This window comes from Telmatherina bonti (genome assembly GCF_933228915.1).
Source record: "Telmatherina bonti genome assembly, chromosome: 19".
Classification (NCBI taxonomy): domain Eukaryota; kingdom Metazoa; phylum Chordata; class Actinopteri; order Atheriniformes; family Telmatherinidae; genus Telmatherina; species Telmatherina bonti.
The window spans coordinates 13,431,457-13,456,546 of NC_136617.1; positions in this window are offsets into that span (position 1 = coordinate 13,431,457).

The window sequence follows — 25,090 nt, forward strand, 5'->3', positions numbered from 1 at the left end:
TTCCTTTACTCTGTTACATTTCCAGAAAATTTTATAAAAAATATGTGTGTAACTTTTTGAGTTATGTTGCCAGCAAACAAACAGACAAACTATCACACGCAGCCAAAAACATATTAAAAATTAACAGAAGCCGAAGAAGAATGAATTCAGAATAAGGTGGCAACTCTCCAACAAATGAATTAGGATGTAAGAGAAATAATCAGCTCCCCTCACTACAATAGAACCAAGTTTGGATAAAACAAGATGCCGAGACAGTATTTATGGGCTGCTGCTGAGTGTTAGAATGTTTTGGACACTGTTGCACTGAATGCATGGGTCCTTTTTTTTTTAACTAATTTTTCACCCCAAAATAACTTAACAAATCTATGTAAATGCATCTAAAATATATAAAATGTTCTTATATTTTAGCAGACTCGTGAATGTTGTGAGCTAGAAAGTATTTTCTGTTGGAAACATAAATTGATACCAGAAGCTATTTAAGAATTAGTTTTAAGAAATAAGTTTTGTCGACTTTTGAAACATAAAAAATATTCAAAGGTGAAAAATGGCCGCTGTAAAGACCACCATTAAATATTTTTTCCATGCTGCAAAAGCACGGTGTCAAAATGACCCCCCACCGGTTCTGGGGGTATTTGAATGTCACTGTTTCAGGTGCTAAAACAAATATCCTGGATCCAGGTGATTATCAGGATCCATCCATTAGCTTTTGAGTTATCAGTATCTTGTTTACATTCAAATAAATTACCACCACTGAAAAACATATACTATAATAATAATATACATAGTCTAGTCTACTTTATCATAAATTTTCAATAAATGTACAAAAAATTAAGGATGCAGGTGTTGACATGACAACGTGGATCCTTAATAATAATAATGACATATAACCACAAAGGATTAGAAGTGGAACTTTTTGCAGTTATAACATGAGTGTTACTTCTACAGACTTATTATTTTATATTGATGAAAGAATAAATTATTTAATATTTATAAAACAAGACATTGCAGTAATAGATAAATTATTGCAGTCAATAAAAACTGACTGGTGTCATTTTCTCGTCCTGTTTATCACTGAGGTAAAGCTGGTAATTACATGTATATATGACATTTTATACTAATTTTGTTTATTCAGTGAGTGGCAGTGTGTTGAGGGACTCTGCTAATGTTCACTGAAGTGGCACAATTGCAAAAATACAATTCCCACTCATGTATATACAAGAAAACAGATTTTAAAAAGGTATCGACAGTCTTGGTCACAATGCATCAAAGGGTTAAAAAAAATGGCTTGAATCAATCAATGGCTTGAATCAATTCTCTGTTCAAGTGAAGTAAAGTCCCTAAAGTCTGGCTCACGCTTATATGAAAGCAAATGAAAGCGCTAAAGCAGAATTTCTTTTGTTATGAGAATGAATTAAACATAAAGAATAGACAAGCCACCGTTTATGTTTAGAACTTATTCTGCTTGACATGACCGATAAGGCTTTTAAGAGACGTAAAGATGAAACCAGACACACCAAAATGACACATCGCTGTCCTCCAGCTCCCTTTCTGTTTCACATCTACTCCCTCATTTGTCTGTTGTAAATTTCATCGCCCAACAAAGGGCAAAGTATGAGAGAGATTTACAGCAGGCTGTAAAATCAGTGCATCTCCCTTTTCCTCTCATCCAAGCTGTCATCAAGAGTCTACCTTCATCCTTCTCTGTCCATCAACCCTCTCTTTTCAGCTTCCATCATTTATTTTCTATATTTATTACTTTTCGGATTCGTATGGGGACATTTGGACTGACAAAAAAAACCCCAAAACAAACAAGATGCAGAAATTAAACTATTTGTAGCCATAAATCTATGGCTGTTTAATATTCCAAGCCGAGATCTAGTGCTGCAAATTGATCTACAAATTATAGTTTACTGAATCAAACATAAGTCTAGCATCTGCAAACCTTAAAGCAAGTACGCTGTGAGGCTTTATATGCAGCCTTGATGACCATGAAATCATTTTGTAGATTTTTGTTTGCTGCATTCACAGTAAAATGTCTTGTATTGGTTTGGTTTAAGTAGGTATAAGTTAGCCTAGCAGGTAATTTGCATCTGTTGTCTTCTGGCAGGTTTCAGACAGTATCATTAGTATTGTTTCAGTATTCTGTATCATTCACCATCTGCACAACACTGCAGACTGAATTTTAAGTTTTTTCTTTTTTTTCCCCCCCTTTCAACATTACAAACTGAGGAAAATATGAAAAGTGGACTAAAATATGCAATGCTAGTTTTATTAAAAAAGGGTTTTAGAGTTAGGCTTTTTACTTGCAATGGAACTTTTGCAGTGATAATAATTTCACCACTGGGTATTACTGTGGGCCTGTCACACAATGTGCAGACAGGAACAGGATTAATGTTGACCAAACTTCCCTTCCTGTGACAATCCAGTGTTTTTAGTTCACGTATCAAATGAAACAATCATCATTAAACTCAAGCAAGCGCTGCCTTTTAGTAACCACAGTGCATAACCACAGTCTCGCCCTATCTTTCACCATGTAGCAGCTGTCATACCAGCAGATTTTCAAGAAAAAGGAGGGAAAAAATGGTCCTCAAGCACAATTTGGGGCTTGCAAAATTGAAACTGAAATCCCAAAAGTGGAGTGTGCAAGAGCAATATGTTCACATTTATGTTATAAGCTGCCCATAGAACGAATTCTGGGTTGCTGGCAGCACAGAGTTTGATGTTAGAGGCCAGAAAACTCTTTCTTTTCTGTCTTTCAGTTTTGAACATATTGTGTATTCTGGTCCTTTAACAGATGCAGAACATCTGTTGGGATTTTTTTTCCCATGCTGTTTTAAAATGTTTGAACATTGTCACAGTTTTGTATTAAAGATCCAGATGAAAAGCAGTTTGGAGAGAAAAAATGGCCTGAGGACAGAGAGTGTCCTTCATCCTTTCTGGAGGTTGAATCCAACTACTGGCTTGAATTACACAACCGCTGCAATCAGTGGGCTATCCTTTTAACCCCACTGGGATACTCAGGTGTCTAATCAATAAGGCGGGGCTTTCCTCAGCTTAGTATGAAAGAGACACACTACAAAAAAAAAAAGTGAAATGTATGGCCATTATTTTGCTGTTTGGTTTCAGACACAGATCAATATCAGAGAAAGCGATTAGAAAAATCTTCCACTGAAGTTGCAGAAGACTGAAAAACATGACTGGTGCTTCATTCCAGACAGATGTGATCCAGACAACAGACCCTTATCCCGCTCCTCTGACCATGTATCATTAAAATGGCATGTTTTTCTGTTGTTGGTTCATGTGTTGATTTAAAATTTTTGCCATGCTGTCTTCATGGTATTAGGAAACATTTTGTGTGACTTACTCTTCAAAATTCAGAGAAGTACCTTGTTTTTACCATACAAATCACATTTTAAATTCTTAGTATTTTTTGCTCAAAGATGACTGGAGCCCAAAATAAAATGTAACCATAGAACATGTAACCATGCATAGAACTTACAAATCAGCAGATAAACTGCACATTCAAGGTGGATTTAAAGAGGCTGCTGTTATTTGCTTGCCAAAAAAAACAAACAAAAAAAGGAGAAAGAAAAATTAAAAATGGAAGAAGCATCTTAAGCAAACACATTGTCCTGGAAATGATCAAATTCACTCATTATTCTGCAACAAAAAACAGCTTGAGCTGGAGGTCTGACCAGATATTGTTCTAACATCATGACACTTGCATTGAGTTCTGTGTTGTTAAATTTTTTTTGTCTTTGTTTATATTTTGATTTTTTTTTTTTATAAGAGTTTATAACATACTCAATAACACCTTTTCATGCTTCTGAATACAATGGGTTGTATATTTTATATGCAAACATATACGAAGTCCTATTTGAAAGTTAGTCATATTATATCTTGGCTCGGTCTAACGTTAAAAAAAAAAAAAAAAGATTTGTTTACATGGCAAATATATCAAGTAGAACACATTATGATTTTGGAGATCAAAAAGCAGTCTTTAAGTCCACATGTTTACATCATAGTTGAAGGATGTAAAAATCTTCATCCTGAAAAATATTTTCTAAAAAGTTTGGCTTTAGTGCTCAAAAAGAATTTGAATGTGAATGATGGTAGAAAAATATGTTCATCAAAATACCCACATTTGTGTACAGGTCCTAAATCTTAAAGGACCCATCCTACAGACATACAGCGTGGGGACAAAGACAAACAAAATACACACATTTAAAACATCATACTTCAGACTCAAGTTTAAAATGCTCATGCTAAGGTTTTGATAGTTTTTACATGAGTCCCTGCATAATTGCTGTTTCACCATAAAAAGCAAAAGCAAAAAAAAAAAAAAAAAAGGTTAAAATAGTGAAAGCAAGTTAGTAGCTATGCTAGGGACAATGTTAGCAGCTGTGCTAGGATTTTGTGGCAGAAATATCTAAATTTCTGTTTGGAGCACCAAGAACAGGATTTTCTTACAGAGTAAAGCAGCTGCTAAAAGTCTGACCACATTTATATGAGTTTTGTGGTCAGACTTGAGCAGTTGACAGCCGAAGCATTGACCTCAAAAAGATGACAAGGAACTATGATGGAGAATCTTTTGCTACTCTTCAGTGGTAGCGACACAGAACACAACGCTACTGTTGCTAATGCTAGGTGACAAGACAGAGAGCAGTTCTGTTTACAAAGTCCGACTTTGAAGGATGACAGGATTCACTAAATTTACCAAAGAGAGCCAACATGCTTTTATTACCAGAGAACACAGGAATATGGACACTTTAACAGAGACCCAATGACACCTGTTACCATGGAGACCATAAACAAGGGTTACTAACTGAATGTCATGATCGATAGATAGATAGATAGATAGATAGATAGATAGATAGATAGATAGATAGATAGATAGATAGATAGATAGATAGATAGATAGATAGATAGATAGATAGATAGATAGATAGAGTTTTGAAAAGGGTGTGAACACACAGAGACAGATGGAAAAGCAGTAGGAGGCTGAAATGGGAGCAGAAGGCCCTGAGGATTGTTTTTCTCTCCTGACTCAAAGGGAGAAATCTAATTAGTGCAGTTTGTTCTGGGGCTGCAGACACACAATGAAAAGCTTAAATTATGTTCCTTGTTAATGGACCGAGTGAGAGCAACAGGATCAGCTCTCTGCACAAAGCACACAAACAAACTGATGAAGCAAACAACAAGAGGCATTTTTGCTTTCATAAACAGAATGAGCAACTGTATATGGAATTATGGCAGTTGATGAACGAGAAAAGATCAGTGTTTTATTGCTTTTGTTAACCCTCTGCTTTTGTGATTGATTACACCGTGTATAACTTCATGGTGTTGATTAAAGACTTCAAAATCCTTTATAACAATGATGCACAATGAACAGGAATTAGCTGGGTTTTAAGCACAATTGTGGTAACAAAGTGGGGCCCATCCGGTGACGTAGTCATATGAAATGTTGTTTGAATGGCCATGGATTACTAACATGAAGGAATGAGATTACTGAATATGAATGCATCCAATATATGCATATTTGTTTTGTTTTAAACATGTCGGACACCTGAATTCAGTGTTTCTGATTAATATGATAGTATGAGTAATCACAGCAGATTGCATAGTTACAATTATGCTGCATCTACAATGTTTAGAAAGCTACTTTTTGATTGCAAAGGTTGGAAATACTGCATGAGACTTTAGCTGTTTAGTGCCAGGAGCCTCTGCATGTTTGTATTTTTCTGTGCTTATGTCTGACTTTATTTTATTTATTTATTTATTTTTTTTGCTCCATCTACTGCCAGTTTTTCTGACTGCTGAGTTTCCATGGTGGCCTCACCTGTGTTTGTCTAGGTTTCATATTGTTTCTTACTGGGTTTCAACTGGGGACCAACTTGGGTCCCACCAACATCCCTTATGCGGCTAATACAGCCAGTCCACATGGGTTTCACACCTGGTGCCCATGGTACTGAATGGTCCCATGGTCCCATGGCCCATGGTCACAGATTGCACCTGCAGAATTTTCCTAGTTCATGCCCATGCCTATTCAGTACCCACATAGCCCACATGTTGGCTGGGATGTGAGGCTTTCATGGGTCCTGTGCAACTCACCAAGTTGGGTCCCAACTAAAACCCAATAAGAACCAGCTTGCAGGTGAGGCTTCCATGGAAACTGCAGACTAACCCACATGAGACCGTTATTTGCAGCCTAATCTTAACTCCTTATGGGCCCCACATAGACATGCTGACTGGGATGTTTCCCAATTTGACCAATTCCCTAAACAGTATTAGCTCTATACCTCTACAGCTTTTTATATGTACATTTTTCTCTCTTTCCAATTTGGTCCATAGATGTTAAATTTCTGATTTTTACATCTCATTTTCTCTTTTCTTTACAAAGAACACATTAAAATATTGATGACAGACCATGTCCTCAGTCAGTGCTGACTCACACTGCCCAACTTTAGAAAACTTAGGTTGCAGTTAATTATTCATCAAATAAAGACACTTGACAGTTTACAGACAAGTGTGATTGCACACACTGCATACCTCGAGTGTGACGTGCACACAGTCTTTGCCATGCTGATTATAACTTTTTTTTGTTTTTCCTTTTGGAAATGTTGATTTTGAAAACTTTTTTCTTTTTGATCATGGATTTCTGTGGATTATTGATTACAAAATATAGGTTTAAAACTGGAATTTAAACTGATTATTTGCACTGATTTATTTTTTCATAGCTTATTGCAGACACTGGATGCTTTCAGTATAGCTGATTACAGGCATTGCATTTCTTTAGATAAATAATTGCAGCCAGTGTGTCTTTGCAGGAAAACCATTTTTTTAAATTAATGCTGATAGAAAAATGTTGACCTGCCATCTTTTCTGTCATGACTATTATTGCAGATAAGTGTCTGTTCTTTTGTCCAGTGTATTTTGTGTTTTTTGCTGAGGTAACAAAACTACCCAGGCAAATCAGAAAAGTTTTAGATGAAACATCAGCAAATTTTGTTTGACGCAAGTTATTTATTATGTTATCATAGTCCTAACAAAGCTGTGTTTAAAGCCTAAACCTTCTTCTTTAGTAACTTAATACGAAGAAAAACAATGGCTGATACCAAATGTGTGAATTAAGAGGAAAACGTATGAGGAAACAAACTCAATGTCCCGCTGAAGAGCCAAATGTGGAGCTGCATCCTTCTACCTTAGTCTTTCAAGAAAGGGGATAATCCTCTGGGTAGTTATTTTTATGTCCACAAATAGTAAAAAATCAGGGGAATATGTGTCAGTAGATTAAGTTTAGTGAGTTTTTCCACAAGCTGCTGCAAGACTGTGTTGTTTATTGATTAAAGAGACTGTATTCCCTCAGATTGCTGATTACAAGCAGCGGATTCCTTTAGACTGATTCCAGACACTGGAGTTCTTTACAGTATTGATTATAGACACTGCATTCCGTTAGATTATTGATTCCAGACACTGGATTCCTATCAATGAATGATTACAAACTCTGATCTCTTTAACATTGCCTACAGACAATTGACTTTTATAAACAAGGTGCTTGAAATGATTACAGGTACTTAAGCTCTTTGAGCCAATGGCTGCAGCAGTTCTGATAACATCACCTATTTTTCTTTAAAGTACACACCTAAGTACATGTCATTTAAAGTAATATATGTAATAACAGACAGGGCGATGCCCTGGTCAAATATTTACCGCCATTCGTGCTTATTATTACCAGCAGTGTTCCCTGAACTACTGTATAAGAGGTTTTGTGGTGTAATTATGGAGCAAAAAGTAAAAACATTAATGAAAATATCAGTGTGTGTGTGTGTGTAATTTTGTGAGTCGTAGTAATGTGAATCGATAGAAAGCAGTTCTATTCAGCTCCAACAGCCAAAGTGAGGGCTGAATGTGACACATCCTCTCCTGTTTAAGTTTACAATGTGTTTCTGTTATCGTGGGCATGAGTGTGTCGGTTTTCACTGGCTGGCCTCTTGGGCAGTAAACAACAAAACTAATAAGGAAAAGAAAACGCGGCATCATCTGATTCTGTGTATGTCTTTAAAATCCTTCCAAATTCATGAAGACACTTGATTGGCAAAAATGTTGACTTCAAGCAATACTTCAGCTCAGATTGATCTGTTGGCGAAAACTTTTCTCCAGAAACTGGATCCAAGTTTCTACTGAAGTATTCAAACAATGTTTAGGAGGGTAAGTCAGTTGCTGAAACATGTGAGATTTTATCACCAGACAGAAGTTGAAATCTGACACATGTTGGATAAGCATGGCATGCTGGGAGATGGTCCTACCTCATATAGGTCAAGAGCTGTTCGGATTCATCAAATATTACTGAAACATTAACAGAGAACATAAAGGTACCGTAGAGGTGTGGTGGTCCAAAGTCCCAGTGGTGACTTGTAGAAGCCTTGTTATCCATTATAATAATTATGTAAGTGCCAAAATTTGCATAGTGCATGAATTTATCACACTATGCAAGCTTATTGTATTTATTTAGGCACTGGGTTGTAGTAGCAGATAAGACTTTTCTAATGAGGGGCGTACCACAAAGCAAGATTAATGACATAACAAGGCATGTTGGTTTTAAAGACAGAGTTTTATTGTGAAGAAGCAGAAGCCGCCTCTTTTAACGTGGTTCTGTGGTGTGATGGGTTTTAAAAACCACCGAGCTCTTCCAGGGCCTTTGGAAATGACTGCTCTTTTATTCAACCCACATTGGACCTTAAATTCTGCTGTTTTTTTTTCTGTTTTTGGAAGGGAGAGAAGTTAAAGACAAACATTATCCATTTAGGTGATTGGCTACTCCAAATTGTCCCTATGAGCAAGTGTGTGCATGTATCATAGACTATATGTATAAAAAAGGGACGTAGCCTCCGTGACGTCACCCGTAGGTTTCTGAAGAGCTGAATTGAATTGAAGCTGGGTGGTTCCCAACATTCCTGTCTTGGTAGCGTCACACATGTCGTCTCTTCTATGGAATCAGGTTTGTTTCAGAATCTCCAAGCAAAACTTTTTAAAATTCAAGCAAAAAACAACAATTAAATACAAAACTTTCTAAAACTTAACTAAAATAAATGATCTCAAAATAAAAAATGATCAATCATCATGAAAACTCTTCGGCTTTTATTTGGTTAAATTGAGTAGTTTTGTTTGTTGTTTCCTCTTCCTCTTTCTCTCTTTTCGCTAATTTGGTTGTGCTTCACAGTCTTTGGTTTTGATTCTCGATTGTTTGGTCTAATTTCTGACCCAAACCTTTCATGGGCGGGCTCTTTCAGGGGCGCAATCTGATTGGTTGGTGAGTTTTGGAGTTTTTCCATACTCTCCCAAAAAAAATACAAAGAAATGGGCAAAGAGGTAGCTACTTAGCTAAGTAGCTACCTCTTTACTGAGGTACCTCAGCTACTTTGGTACCTAAGTAGCTGAGATGTAAAGGTACCTAAGTAACTGACACGGGGGGTGTGGGTGTGTCAGTTACAATGACAGTTATAATGACCACAATTTTAACACGCTAAAGTCTTGATTGGCTGAAAAAATCAACACAAAGTTTTTTGCCTTTTGAGAAACTGAATTGGCTGTTGCACTTTTGAGATGACCTAAAATGCTTCTGAGGAGGTAGGACGGGGACAATATATGACATTCCACTGACTTGATACTCACTGCCACACAGTCCTTCAATCCCTCCTGTGACAAAATGGATATAATATAGTCATGCTTAACCATTTCCTTTGCACACTCATCCAGACTGGTGAGCACAGTGGCACTATTCTCCAGTAATCAGTCTATTTTGTTTAAAAGAACCATCAAGAGACACATCAAACAGCCCATTATGGGACAGCCTGAAAAGGAATAGCTATCAAGGCAGTGCAGACAAAGAAAGATTAGCTTTGATGAACTTGCTTTGCAGCACACCCCTCTGATGGCTGAATCAGGGAACAGACACGCTGTAAAGTTGTGAGTGTTCGCCTAAAACGTGTTACCCCAGAGCTGCTGAGGACACTCGCATATCTGCCAGTGTCTCTATTCTCTTCCCACCTCAGCTCCTCAAATATTCATGAAATTCACACCAGCTCTCCTGACATAAAACGCAAGCAGAAAATGAAAATCTCACAGTTTCATATTGTTGGGCCTTTTTTCTATTCCAGGTTAGTCTCTGCAGAGGGCAGATCCCCCCCTCCCCCCACACACGCCGCTGCTGCTGGCTGGCATTTAAAAGGGAGAAGAAGCCACAGCGGCTTGCATAGCGGTAGTGCATATCTTCTATTCCACTACTACGAGTAAAAATAACTCCTACATCCTCTCAGCTTTGCTCAGAAAGTGTTGGTATTTCCGTCTGTGTGTTGGCCCTGACCTTTTCTTGTTTGAAATCAACAGAGAATAAAAAATAAAAAAATACTAAAAAATAATAATGAAAACTGAGTTTCTGTGCAGGTCCTCTGCAGTTACATCACTCACATCAGGCTGACAGTGAGTAAGTGTGTGTGTAGATAAGTGTTTGAGTGCCTATGAAAATGCTCGGCTCGATAAATTAAAAAAACTGCCAGCCAGAAATGAGAAAAAACAGTCCCCAAAGTATGTTTTTTTTAGATAAAAAGGTTTCATCCATTTCTGTAAACATTAAGAAATGAACCCTAACCCTTGGCCGAACCTTTGCTGTGTATAAGATGCAAAGATTTGTCACAAGCCCAGCTCAGAATGAGCAGATCCACTGACATGGTATTTCTTGTCCGTTGTATGGACACCTGGATCAAAAATGTAATTCTGCATTGCTTGTTAAAGGCAGAGTAAGAGATGTTTTCACCTAAAACCCCCTTCCCATCCAGATTGTAGCCGTTTAATTCAATGCTCTAACAAACAAATAAATATATTTAGCCACCTGTGGAACAGGCAGAACTCACAAAACACCATCCAATCTTTTTTACAGGTCAATTCTTAACGATTTGATGGTGGTATGTCTGTCAAACACAACTGCCATTTGTCCCTCCCCCCTCAACACTTCAGGAACAAGCCCTGCGTGTTTCTGTGCTTTGGAGGCGTGGCTTCACGGGGACATTTGACGAAAGGGGTTTGTACTTTTAAATTGTGTATTTGATAGCATGATGTAGCTTGTTCAAACTCTTTTTCCAGACTCCTTACCTTTAACCTTCAACACACTGCCGGCGCATCCATGTGTTCAATTTCTGCAAGCGCTCGACAGCTGCCGGCGCGTGAATGCGCCAAAATACAGTAACACAGTTCACTGTTCGTGAACTTGCAGGGCCACATTTAGAAGACAATGATGTGTCTGAAGGGGAAATGTTTGAGCTATTCTTCAACGAAGCAATCATGGCTTTGTTTGCCCGCAGGACTAATCGGTGTGCTGACCAAGTAAAAGATACTAAGGGGGGCAGAGCAGGACGTTCGAGTCGTGTTGCTCACTTTGAATTTCAAGGTAGAAATTAACCCTGATCTTCACTCGTAAAAAGTTCCGAAGAAACACTGTAAAGAATATTTTGTTTGTGTGTGTTATTCTTTTTTTTTCAAGAAATATATGTAAAAGACAATGAAAAGACACTAAGAACACATTTTTTTCATTCTTTATTACAACAATAAACAAGAAAGTTATTTGCTTTTGAAACAGGTAGGCATGATTTTTATTTCTGCTTGTGAAAAAGAATTAAATTTTATAAGGAAAAAACATAATTTTTTTATGCAGTGTGATGAAGGTTAAAATGTTTAACAAGCAAGTGATATCTGTGTTATGTGATTTACTTGAGCCAGGTGCCCCCCCCCCCCCCCCCAACTGCCTGGCTCAAGTAGCTAGCAACACAACATCAGCAGCTACATTTACTCAGTGGCTACACAATACTACATAAAATTTCCCCTTTCCATATTAAATCAGTCTGTTCAGAGACTCCAGCTGACACGTTTACATGGAGGCTAGTTAAAATGACTTGATCAGGGTTTACATGATAAAATGACCTAATTTTAGCATTTTAACCCTTTGAAACATACTTATTAGGCAAAGGCTAAAAAAGCTTTTCTTTTTTTTTTTATTTTAACCTTTTGACAGAAACATCACCTAGCCCTTACATTGTTGAAGCACACAGAAGCCACATCCACCACATAAACAAGCAGAATAAGTGTAGACATGTATTTTTCCTGCTGATTTGATTGTGAAAAGATTTAAATCACCAGTCAGTGATTCTTTCTCTGTTATTTTGTTAAAGATGTATTTTGTTCTCATCTATCTGAAAACTTTGCTCCAAAGTGCTTCTGTTTTGACTTGGTTCGTTGCAACTAATATGAGGTTCATATTCTGCAGAATCTCTTTTGTAATTTTCATGTCAAGGTCTTTGTTCACATCAAGCTTTGCAGATTCTATTATCGGCCAAACTTGTTTTCCATAGGCGACCTGTCGAGTGTTTAATTTAAAGTCCGCCAGTTGTTTTCCTTCCTCGCTGCTGAACTGGCTGCGTCCATTTACAACATCGATCCCTTAATGTCTTTGTTGCTTTCTCTTTTTACAGATGAGCTGCTTTTCTGGTCATAGCTGCCTTCTGGTTTCAGTCATCTGAACATGTGAAAAGACTGAAATGAAAGCTGGACACACACTCTTTTGTTTTTAATCAACACAAAAGGATCCACTAGGGCCAGGCATTACGAAGTGTCCTTCAGCTTTTAGATGCTTCTCTGCAGAAAAAAAAAAGTCTGATATAGATGGGAAACATCTAAAACCTGCTTGACACTGCCCAACAGATCGGGAGATTGTGATCCCTGACTAAAGATATCAGCTCCCCATGTTAATTAGTTTACTTTTAATTAGTTTATCTGCTTTTGCCAACCTGGAATGAGGAATGGTCAGTACATTACAAATGTAAACACAAATGATATGAAAATATTTTCACATTTATCTTTTAATTCATCTTTATCTGAAGAATATGCTGAGAAGAGTTCATAATAATCTATTGAGTCTTTCTTTCTATCTTAAAGACAGTTAAGAGTGAAACTGTTGCCTGCTTTCAGAGGTTTAGTTCATAGCACACACACTGTTTTTCCTTCCTCGATGCCCTTGTTCTACATACAACACAGGATGCGCACGCTCCGTCTCCTTTAGAAGAGTTCCACTTTCCTCTTCCTCTGTTAATTGTCCCCTCATCCTCTGCTGACGGGTCGAGTTGTGATTGGCCCTCCGAAGCTGATGTGTGGAATAAACAAATTAAAAATTAATCCTTGTAATGAATTATACAAACAAAGTCAGTTTTCCCTTTGTCAGCTGCCGGAAAAACAAAGTCATATTTAATTCTTTGTCTGCTGTTCTTTTAACAGCGATGGTCTGTTTTCTCTCTCTCTCTCTCTCTTGCTCTCTCTCTCTTTCTCTCTTTCTCTCTCTCTCTCTCTCTCTCGTGACTTAAATCCAGAATCTGGTTTTTCTGCTGTCTACCAGTTCTGTGTCTAAACGCTGCATTAATAACTATTTCTTCTGCTGAATGATCTGCTTTTAGTCAAACAGCTTCTGCAGCATTGTTAAGTCACTGAAAGGGAAACTGATGTTGTCAGTAGTAATCAGACGCCTACCAAGCCACAAAATGTCGGTTCAGTTTTATTCTAGCAGGTGTGATGAGCGAAGCTAATCATTTTGGCTGTTTGTACTGACAACGCTGTCACTATATTTCCCATAAACACTATTCCACGACGTATTGTACATGCATTGGCTGCATGCTGAAATGCCCATATGAGGTACCTTTGATGCATTACTGACTGACTTAAAGACACATTACAGAACCCCTGCAATTATCCCAGTGACGTGCCCACCTATTGACAGATAATGTCTTGTGTTTCTATGCTTGTGTGTTAAAAACAGCTGGTGTTTTCATACTGGTTTGCTTTAATGTGGGAAACGGAGTCGTCCTGGATAAAGAAATTGTGTAACATGGTTCCAAGCCTTGTGATGCTGGGTAGCAACAACTCCAGAAATGTGCACGATAGATGTCACAACGCCTTCAAATGAGTTCGGAATATAGCTTTTTAAGGTCTGAAAGTTACATAATGCATCTTTAACCAACTGCAGCTGCATGAGGAGAGAAAATTAAAGTAAGAGACGTTTAGAATGAAGAGCAAAAATAAAACTCTGATTGGATGAGACAAAAATAATGTTAGTCACAGGAAAAAAAAATGAGGTAGAGGAGAATGTGGACAGACAGGAGTTGAGGCAAAGAAAAAGAAGGAATTGAACTCCCCCCCCCCCCCACCTATGATTTCGTTGGTATTCCCACCAATACCATGGATCTAGTTGCATTGATGAGGTTAATACAAAGCGGCTTGTGGTGACAAGTTGGTGTCGGACCAAAAGAAGATGTAAAATATTCTGCAAGGACTGCTGTACCCAATAGAAAGATGTAAAAAAAAAAAAAAAAACTTGGGAAAAATGTTTTTTTAGGGGAATACTGTAAAAAACTATAAAAGTAAGTGCTATAAGAATAATAAGATTGACACAGATTCTGACGATGCCCTGCTTATGACAGTCCTGATCTGAGCCCGTTGACCAGTGATTATGTGGTAATTAAATGAAGACTGAATATGGCTGAAAAAGATGGACTTTCAAGCTAAATGACTGGATTGTGTTTTCCTTTGAGACATCTTTGACTTCTGTTAAAATATTCCAAAATATTGCACCGAAAAATTCCTGCTGATACATCATGGGAAAAAAAAAATCTATTAAGCTAAAGTTTGAATTTAAATAAATTCAAACTTCTCTTACAGATGGTAAATGAAACACAGACAATGTTTGATACTTTCACGAAAAAAAGTCACTAAAAATATAGAAAAGAAATGTACTCAACCGGTTTATTACACCACTATAATGTCTGTCTGGAGGAAATTCTGAGAGACGCGAGAAATGCTGTAAAACATATAAACACGATTTAAAGTGCCTGCAGTATTTCAAACCAAAATGCCACAATTTAAAGCCTCTCTGAAGACATGTCGGCCAATCAGAGTGCTTACAAAATAAATTACTGCTCCAGCACAGGAAGTCAGAATGAGACCGACAGTGAAATGTTATTAAACGCTTGTTGATCAGTACATCCCACAGAAGACTGTAAATGATTCTGAGTTCACTTCAAAGTTTCAAGATCAGTTTCAGCAGCAATATGTAAAACAATGACAAACATGGCAATGGTGACTCAAAAATAATGTATGTTCTAAAAATGTTTTTGTTGTCATCATCGTCTACTTTCTCTTCCTGTTGTTCCTTTGCATGTAAGCTGTTTGCAATGAAATATGCAGAAAAAAGGCTCTGTCTGGATGCACGTATGTATCTAACGTTGAACATAATGAACCCTAAGAGTACATTTATGTGCAAACATGTGAAAAGTCTTGCTAATAAGATTAGCGCTTGCTCAGTCTTTGCTACGACTGTTGCTGGAGAAGAGGGCACGCTATCAGACAGAGCAAGCTAAAAACATCTGTTACCCCGCCCACATATAAACAGTGTTGCTGGATTATTCCACACTGAAAGGTACTTTCCTAAAAGTTCATTTTTGCACCCCAAACCTGCATTTGCATAAATTAATGTGCGTGGAAATGCATGTAAATGCATCGCATCGTACAAAATATTAAAACGTTTCCATGAACACCGACGTGTTTAAGTTATCCCTGTCTAAGTTTCCCAACACTCTTTGCAAACAGAGGACAGTGTGTCCTCTTCCAGCTTGTTTTTGTTGGACTTATTTTAAGTCACAGGCTGCACAGAGGTGTAGCGGTTAGAACCGTAACGCCTTACAGCAACAAGGTTGCTGGTTGGAGCTTCGGCTGGGGGAGGGGGGCTTTGAACAGGGGTCCTTCTGTGTGGAGTTTGTACTTTCTCCCTGTGCATACAAGGGTTTTCTCCAGGTACTCCAGCTTCTCGCAGTTCAAATACGTGCCTGTTAGGATAATTGGTCTGTCTAAATTCTCCCTAGGATTGACTGTTAGTGGTTGTTTGTCTCTGTGTTGATGGACTGGCGACATGTGCAGCGTGTAACCTGCCTCCACCTGCTAATTGCTGGGATAAACTCCAGCTTTGACTCAAGCCTGAACAGGAGTAAGCGATAATGAAATGAATGAATGCTGCAGAAATATTGGCATCATATTGAGCTGTGAATTGGACATCCCTTCAGCTCTGTATGATTTCTTTTATGCGGTAGATCTTATCTCCTTTGCAATTAAAGATGCACAGTATCCATTGTGGTTTGTTCACTGTTAATAGCAGCTTCTTTTTGTTCTGTGTAGCAGCCTGGTGTGGATGAAAGTCTGGGGCAGGAAATGTGGAGCATACACCAGATGCTTGTGCATGTTTGAGTCTAAATGTTTACAAGCAGGGAAATTTCCACGTCAAGCTACCTTCCAGCAATGTCTTCGTTCCACTCATTCTGCTTTTAAAGGAGTCCTATTATGGCATTTCAAGTTTTCTGAGCTTTCTACAGTGTTACAGTGTTGAATCCTCATCAGACATGTGAACGGCACTGTTTTTTATCACCTAAACGCATGTTTGAGTTTGAGTTCCAGCACTCTCTCCGTTCGGTTTCCATGGCGACGAAAAACGCGTCGTTTTAGAGTTTTTTCTACTTGGAAATCCTTGTGATGTCCCGGGGGATAAGGTTCTGTGATTGGTTACCTTCTACTGGTTAACAAGGGCATGTACAAATACATCAGGCAGGTGGAAAATGTCGGATAAAGTTATTTCCAACGATGGCTGGTGAGTTTACCAAAGAGAGACATCCTGCTGCATTCGTTGCTGTGGGTTGCTGTTTTCCACTTCGTTTTCAGGGTCTGATTCAGGTTCCAACATGTAGGGCTGTATGCCATGTGTTGACATTGTATTTTGTTTTTTTTATTGAGTTCATATTAGCCTAATCCTTCTGTTTATAAGATGTTACAATGACGGCGAAAGCAGGTGCGGTGCGCGCTCCCGATGTAGTGCAGTGGCGGGAGGCGGGGCTTAATGTGGAAGAGTCTCAATCCACTCGTTTTGCCCGCAGGCTGATCTGACAGCCTACGGAGAGGGTCGGTCTGAAGTAAATAAAGTGATTTGTGACAATAACTCCATCAATCCCAGCCCTTCTGGTCTCAGAAATAAAAATAAATTAGCCTGAAATGCACATGATAGTTCCACTTTAAGTTTAAATGACAGGTCTTACATTAATGCCATAATTTAATATTTGGTTTACTCATCTTTGGATCCTTTACAGTTGCACTTTATGTTGCTTGATGTGTTAAATCATTTACAAAAACGATCATTTCTCTGCTTTATCTGCTGAAATTAGTTGCAGCCTATGTGTATTTTCAGGTTTTGCAGATAAGACAGTGTCTCTCCGTTTTTATTTTTCACTGCTGCAGAAACATCTGCTGAACGTGAGATGGATGTGTTGCCGAACTGCTCTGTAGTTAGTTGTTCCAGCGCAACGCTGCTCCACTGGGGCACATTAGTGTTTTGCATTTGTCAAATGTCTCACCAGTGTAACGTTTTCACAGCCTATGTTCCCCTCCTATTAGCTGCAAAGAAAATAAAGAGAGAAATAAATAAAAGAATAACATATTGACCATCTGTTGTTTGCACCTGAAAGCTATTCTCTCTCTTTATTTCAGCAATATTTGAAGGGAAAGTTTAGTAGAGTTTTAAAATTCAGAAAACTATCACAGCAGATCAAGATTAACAGAATTAACCAGAAACTCTGATGTCCTGATGTGTGATAGCATGAAATAAATCACATGAGTTTGGGATGCTTAAATACAGAAAAGCTCTGACAATCTGCACTAAAATCTGTTTAATTGTAAAATGTTTTTTCCCCCCATGTGTACAGTTGTTAAACTATACTTTTGTGCAGATTTCAATGGAAATGGAAGCATTCCAAAACAAAGGAGGGGGGGCAGAAACATTCCCATCTGCATCGACTGGATTTGGTATTTAAAAGTGGTAAAATATGATTTACTGGCAGCTTCGTGACAACTCCCTGAAGCCAACCACGCTTCATTTCAATAACACAGAAGAGCGACTTTTTAGTTCACTTCAATAAAAACTTGTAATAGATGCTGAAATAATCTGATCTCTCCCCTTACATATTTAATTTAGACGCTGCCTGGTCAAATAAATAAAAAACTTTGAGGCTTATCTGTTCATGAATGTTCAGGTGGCTGCATGAGAAAACAGAAAAATACAACAAAGTACAGAAAACTCTCAACCAGAAGCAAAGACACTGCTTTGCCTGAACTGATGTTACAAAACTGGCCTGAAAATAAACTTTATGATCAGTCGTTTCCGACTGGTAGGACCCTGAAGTCACTGGTCTCTCACAATTCCAACTAGACAAATTTTAAGAGGGAGTACTAATTTATTTCATGCTTTAGATCTTTTCTCCTTTACAAATAAGATGCACAGTCTCCCTCGTGGCTTATCCATCATTAACAGCAGCTTCTTTCTGTGTGCCTCCACTCTTTTCAGCCCAAAATGGTTGTTTGATGCAACATTCTCCCAGATCAACATCGCCTTCATGCTGCACATCTCCAACGAATCAGACCTTTGAAAAAAATATGTGTCCCACCAGAGGCAGACCCCCCACCAAGAATTACAGAAAGAGAAAACAACTCACGCGACAAAGAAGAACATTTATTTATCTACTGGTTAATATGGGACAGCCTGGTCTCTGACCGCTAAACATGGAGCTGCATCAGATTCTGGTGGTCCTGGGTTAATTCCAGTTATGTTAGAACCAGAACTTTAAGTGGAACAAAATAAGTGCTGGTACTCCCTTAATGACTGGCTGTCAAATATGGGACAAAAAAACATGGCTGATACTGATATGTAGATCTATAAATTGATCTGTAGATTAATAGTTTTAAAGCACAGAAATGACATAAAAACAAACACAGCAAGTTCTAAATCAAATCCACATTTGCCAAATTTAAAGTGTCATGGAGACACTTTTATGAACTTCAAGCCTCATTGCATGGACATTAAAAATAACACTGAAAACTTAAACTTAAAGTTCATTAACCTTGCACGGATTAATAAAACAATGCAATATTTTTCACATTTTCATAAAAAAAACAAAAAAACAAAACACTGAAGTGGTTTATTTACAAAAACACCCTCCTCATACATGAATATGCAAGAAAAGAGCTTGCAAATATATAGGTGTCCACTACAGGGTCACTATGCATGAAAGGGTTAAAAACATAAAAAGTTCTACATTTAGACTTATTTAGCTTATTAGCAGACTACTTTAACAGTGTATTACTATTACACTTTTCCTCTGTGAAATATGTTTTTCCCAGCATTAGGTCTGGTCCATGTAACTTAGCAATATTATCTTTAATCTAGAAATAATCTTCAAAAGCTCAAAATACTGACCAGCCATACACTTAGTTTGCAGCATCTGACCACCCCAGTGATAGTCCCGGTGTGCACAATATGCTGTAAAAAGTAGTACCGGTATGCACTACACTGTAAAAAAAAAGGTACGCAAATGGATAAAATTAAAAAGTGCCGGCACTGCGTACCGCTGCGTACTGGCCCACTTAAAGCGCTGGCTAGAACCTTACGAGACACGTTTCTTGCGTGTTTGTAGGCGGACCAAGTCTGAGTTTCACGGTACACCAAAGGAAGTGGACTTTAAGAGCAAACAGACGAGGATTAGAAACAAACGATCTGAAGGTGAGAAGTTTCAGCTGAAACAAAAACACCAACAGGAGAGAAAAATGCCAAAGAAGATCAGAAAGTTATATAAAGTTATACATAAATGCAGCGTGGTGAACTGCTGATGGTGCTGGAGTCACTTCATCTTGTGCGGTCGGCAACTTTATCCATTTGGCGGCGCCGCCTGAACACTCTTTCTAACCTACATCTTTCTGCAGGATCTGGTGATGGCTGATCTTTCTCTTCCCCTCCTGTGAAGACTGCATAGGAGTGTAAGTTTGTTTGGATGAACACCATCAAGACAATATTAATCAGGATTTGTGTTTTCCTGTATGGTGGACGAGTGCGTTTCATCCCAGCGCTGAAGGACACGCCGCTGGTTTGTCCTGGACTTCTTTTATGCAGCCAACCTGCAATTATGGATCCCGCCCACCACTTCTTCTGGTCCCTCATGAGAAATGATCACTTACTTTATCCTTCAACCCTAATAAACACCTTGAAAAGTTGCTTTTCCTGCATCTTTATCCTCATTTTGATGTTTGTAACATATATTTTCATCGGTCAAATGAAAAGCTCTTGCAGGAAGGAGGAATTCATCACAGAATCTGTCAGATACACAGACAGTCAGAAATGCAGCCTGTTCAAGTCTTTTTGCCCCATCTGCTCCTTCATAAACTGTCCAACTCATTTTTTATTATACTCACTGTGTCAGTTTAGTCTTCCCAAGCAACTAACCAGAAGTTGTTTGGTAAAACTTTACACATTGTAAAAATGATTAAATTTTATGCTTTAATTCAGAAATTGATTTGTTCACATATTTATTTTTAATAATTTGTATCATCATGTCTTTTCACTGCATATTGAAATGGCTGAATTTGTTTGATTTGAACTAAAACTGTGCCGAGTTTCTTTTTAACACTCAGATTTTATTAAGATATCTCTGCATCCCTGTTGCAAACCACAATCTTCTCTCAGAACACTGCAGCATTTTCCATTCACTCAACTCTTTGTCAGCAACTTTTTTAAGGAGCCTCTCTGCTACACATGAAAACAAAAACAAACAAAAAAAAAAAAAAACTAGCAAAACAAGAGAAAACAAGAGGCCCAATTCTCCTTGGTACCGAGTCAGAACCAAACATCTTTTTTTTTTTTTTTTCCCCGCATTTCTATTTCTGACTTCATCTCTCCAGCAAGACACAATGAAATGTGACTCATGCATGATTCACAAAGTCAGTGATCCTGGTTTATGCATGTGTGTGGTGCAGCGTACATCCTGGAACGTAAATAGCATTCAAGTGCATCCTGGGAAAAATAAAAACACTTCTGTTGCGGAGGGCCTTCGCTGATGTTTCATGTAGCTTGTTGAAGGTTCCTTCAGGCGAGGGGAAAAAAAAGAACCAAAATCAGGCATGTTTTTCAAAATGACATGAAAAAAACTATTGTTTTTATTATCTTTAGATCTGATGCATATTGTTCTCCTACATTTCACATCATAACATTTATGCTTACTTGATTAAGATATGCATGTTTATTTTAAAATCAACTCCCAGAGCTTTTATTTTGAAATTGAGGAATGCTTAATATGTGGTCTACTAGAGTTAAAACAGTTTCAGCGTATTTTTCATTTAGATTGTTTTTTCCACTGTCATTAATGCACTGTTCATCATTCATTGTTCAAAAAGCTGCTTTCCATTCAACCTGCCTGATGTTCATGTTGCATGCACTTTTACAACTTGAAGGATTATGTGTCAAGTCGAACAAAGCTCGTGTGTGTGTGTGTGTGTGTGTGTGTGTGTGTGTGTGTGTGTGTGTGTGTTTAGATGATCCTGGCGGGCCTTAACATTTTCCACCTTGAGAAATGCTCAATTATTCAGCAGAGCTTTGTTTAGTTGCAGTCAAGCAGCTGTTGTGTGAGCGTGCGTTTGCATGGTAGGTGTGGGTTTCCTGCTGTCACAGACAACATAAAAAAAACAAAACAAAGCAAACAAACAAAAAAATAAAACAGGTTTTTGGTTGTGTGACTCGGGTTTACAATACCTAGAAATAAAGAAGATGTGACAGTCCAACACATGAAGTCCACGCCCACCGCAGGGATGTAATTTTTTGACAAGCTCTGCCCCCATCCTTCTGTTAAAAAGTAAAACTGTCTAAATATTTCATTTGTGATGAAAAAAAAACATCCTAGTTTATTTCCTACTGGTCTTCTTCTGAAACTATTTCAACTCCAGTAAAGTCTTCCTCATGGATCAGCACACCTCGGGACAGGCCGAATCTTGTTCTTTTGTTCAACATTTCACTTTCAACAAGTCGATTTCTTGATTTGTGATTAAACTTCAGTAAAATACGAATGTCAGCAACACTTATTATGGGCTAGCAAGAAGCTAAATGAGTTACAGACATTAACTTTAGGGAGAAAGAAACAACCCAAAACAAACAAAACAAGCAAACAAAGTGCCAAATGTTTGAATGGAAAATGTGTTGTTTTAAATTGACCTGCTTTATGCTGAGAAGACAAGATTGATGTTGTCCTCTGTGAAAATGACTGAAACATTTTGCAGCATTTTACTGCAGTTTTTAAACGTCTATGTCAAATGTTTCCAGGCGACTGTTGTCTGCAGATAAACACAGAGGAAGCTCTGAATTGTGGGCCCTATTGTTGAAATTTTTTTTGTAGACTTTGCTCATTCCTTTTTTTTTTTTTTTTTTTTTTTTTTATGAACAAACTAAATGTGCTTGTCGTGATGGTCTCTTGTTTTGCATCTTAGTTCTGGTTTCCTGCTCTAGTGTGTAGTTTTCCTTGTTTAGTTTCCTAATGTCCAGTTTCCTGTGTTCCTTTCCTGTTCATTTGGTCCACCTGGTTTGATTTTTATGATTCATTTCTCCTGTGTCTAGTTACGTCCTCTGTGTATTTATACGCATTGGTTCTCAGTTGCTGGTCCATTGTGTGAGTCTAGTGTGTGTTCTAAGTTCAGTGTGTGCCTCAGTCAGTCCTCTGCCTTGGTTTAACTAAATAAACCTGATTCCCATAACCTTCTCAGCAGTCTGCTTCTGTTCCTGTATTTGGATCCTCACCGCTACGTCACCATCACAGTGCTTTGCTTAAACAGGCTCCTCTCAGACAGGAGTTTTACTTTCAGAATGCCATATTATTTTCCCCCTAATTTTAAAATGTTTATGCATGTAGGATATGATTTTACTCATCTCAGATTATTTTCAGTTCTGATTTATTGATCTGTTATGAACCACAATCAATCAGTACTCCACTTTCAGCCCCAAGAAATTCTTTTTATATCACAGTTTATTGATGTTTTACATATTTGCTTTAAAAATAAATCACTCTTATTTCACATTTCATCTTTTTTAACCTCTTTCAAGTCTTTATTTGCCTTTTAATTTTACCTTGCACAAATAAAGTCGTCTTTATGGCTCTGATAGACCTCATTGTGAGAACTTGCTTTGCCTTATCATGTGACACCAGGAGGTTACATAACAACCTTCCTTTTGTTGGCGCGCTACAGTGTCGGGTGAACACAATGAGCCACGTGTGTGTACAAGGTGTTTTCTGTTTTGTTGGTAATTGGTGCATGTTACATTTTCAGGACACACTGTTGACTTTTGTTGTTTTAAAGCTGTGCGGTGGGCTGTAAAATCATTGCCATTTCCCCCCAAGTTAAAGCAACTATTATCCAGCGGTTATTGGAAGAATAATGTACGACTAAACAGTACATTTGCATTTAATAACCACCTGTTGACAGTTCTATTCCTGCATTTTATTCAGTTACCTGGCACCAGATATGCAGCTTCACAACTTCTATTTGATGCACAGATAGGAAAAAAAAAATCTTAAAGGGACAATTACATGATTAAGACATCATTATATGGATAATGTAAAAAAAAAAAAAAAAAAAAACAAAAAACAAAAAAACATAACCTGCACTTATAGCTTCCATTGTCATGGCATTTTAGTTGTCGTGCAAATGTTATGTTGACATGCAGACTGCCAATTTGTGCTGTGTCTGCACACAGAAATGGGAGTGTAAAGTGTTGAAATGCAGAAATGTTTACATTAATTGTTTCTTTGTAATTAGAAAAGATTAACCATCATGTCTGGTGAAAACATGCACATACCATTTCATGTGTGCAAAGCCTTCCAGGTCGCTACATTCATTGATTTTCTGTCCGTTAAACCTGACCATCACTCCTACTTTATGTCTTTTACACTTCATGTCAGTTTAAAAACCAGTCCTGTGACATTGTGTTGTATAATCAGGTGTAACAGTGACAATGTTTCTGCTTTTTAATGGGATTTTTTTTTTTTTTTTTTATGAGATTATAAGGTTAATAAGGTTTTCGGAGCTTTTTCTGCCTGTAGCTTTCATGTTATATGTTTGCGTGTTCTGTAATTCACTCTGCATTTTCCTCATCAGCAACTTCCTGTATTAATAGCGTTTCCGTGTAAAGTGCGGACTCAGCAGTCATCCAGCGAGACAAACACTCGCTACACTCAAACAGCCACTAACAAACTAATGAAGTCATTAGGAAAGACAAGGAGGATAAATGGCTTCAGGCTGACAGGAGCTGGCGTTCACTTTCAGTACGCCATTCATTTTATTTTACACTTCATCGATTCAGCTCTGAAATGGCTGACTTGGTTTAACAACGTTATGAAGCCGAAATGTGAAATTTAAATCTGAACGTTTCATGTCCGCTTTACTTTTAACTTGGCTGATTTATAACCAGAGATTTTGTGGTGCTTGTTAAGACTCCTGACTGCAAACTTCATCTAGTACTGAGCGTTGTAAAAATGACTCGGTACACCAGACTTTGCTGTTGAGATGCTGTAAATTTTATCAGCTAAAATAAGCCACCATACATCGAGACGCTTCTCAGTGAATGTGTGCTTCCTGTCTTTACCTTGGTAGCAAATAAATATTCAATTTTTTTTTCTTTCTCTCTACAAGGTGTTTTCTGTTTCCCCTTCTTTTCAATTCTCTTTCTGTCCCTCTTCTGTCCTCTCCGGTCCGGTCCAGCAGTACAAACTTTGTAATACAAACAATTATGCAAAATAAATCGAAAAATAAAATTAAAATCCAGAATATCAAGGGGAGCATTATATCTACGATGCTTCCCTTGGCAAAGTAAATTTGCCCAGCAGAATAGAGCATCGAGAAAATCCATTTTGCCTGCTTAAATGCTGGACAAGACAAAAAAAAAGAAAAAAAAAAAAAAAAAGAAAGATATTCAAACTTTACCAAAACCATATTTTGAGGAGTTACTTTTAAGTCAGCAGTGTATCCATTAGTTATCACTGCTAAGAGCTAAAACTTAACCTTGTGGAAACTGCTTTCTCTACAAAAAACTGCAGGAGATGCTGCTTGGTGGCAATTCATTTTGATGCAGCATCATTCTCCTGGAATTCTTTGA